The following is a 611-nucleotide window of genomic DNA, read 5'->3' as shown; positions in this document are numbered from 1 at the left end:
CTCCAACTCCGCCAGCCTCTCTATCAGCGCCTGCACCGCGAATACGATACGTATTGACAATCTCTACCCTTTATTTTTTCATACGTTACATATATGCTCAATTTTCTATGTAGTTAATCCTAGAAAATAAAAGTTTTAAACAAAGACTTTCATTATAATCTACATAAAATGTTTACTGTAACTATTTTCTTCCTATTTTTGCTCCTAAAGACAATCCCTAAGAATAAGGTTCAACATTTCAAGTTACATAAGTCCACAGAGTTCTGTATACTTCTAGTCTTCAGTATGGGCGTTATTAGTCATGAAATTAAAGTAAAGAATAAAATGATTTGCTAATTATACGCACTTGTGTGTAGTCAGGTGAGGGCGGAACCGTAGAAAACTCTCCGCGCACGATAGCATCTCCCAATGCTTCCACGAACGCTTTTTCACTCGAGCAATTCTCCCACAAATTTGACCATAACTCCTCACTAAAAAAATGTTGCCTAATCTATCTATCTAGTTCACGTCGGATTAACTGTTTTTCACGAGAGTATCGAATTATGCTTCGATACTGATAATGAAATGGTTTACTTACATTAATTCGAATTTCAAACATAGTTTAATGGTTT

General features: G+C 35.4%; 1 long non-coding RNA gene across 1 annotated transcript; it reads right to left on the bottom strand.

The window, feature by feature from the left end:
* On the bottom strand, positions 1 to 611 carry LOC106109641. Its single transcript, XR_001226024.1, has 3 exons — positions 578 to 611; positions 347 to 470; positions 1 to 30 (listed from the first exon to the last, which is right to left on the bottom strand). It is a non-coding gene; the product is annotated as an uncharacterized LOC106109641 (long non-coding RNA).

The sequence above is a fragment of the Papilio polytes genome, unplaced genomic scaffold (assembly GCF_000836215.1).
Source record: "Papilio polytes unplaced genomic scaffold, Ppol_1.0 DF821079.1, whole genome shotgun sequence".
NCBI classification, from domain to species: Eukaryota; Metazoa; Arthropoda; class Insecta; order Lepidoptera; family Papilionidae; genus Papilio; species Papilio polytes.
This window is presented reverse-complemented; position numbering and strand designations above follow the sequence as displayed.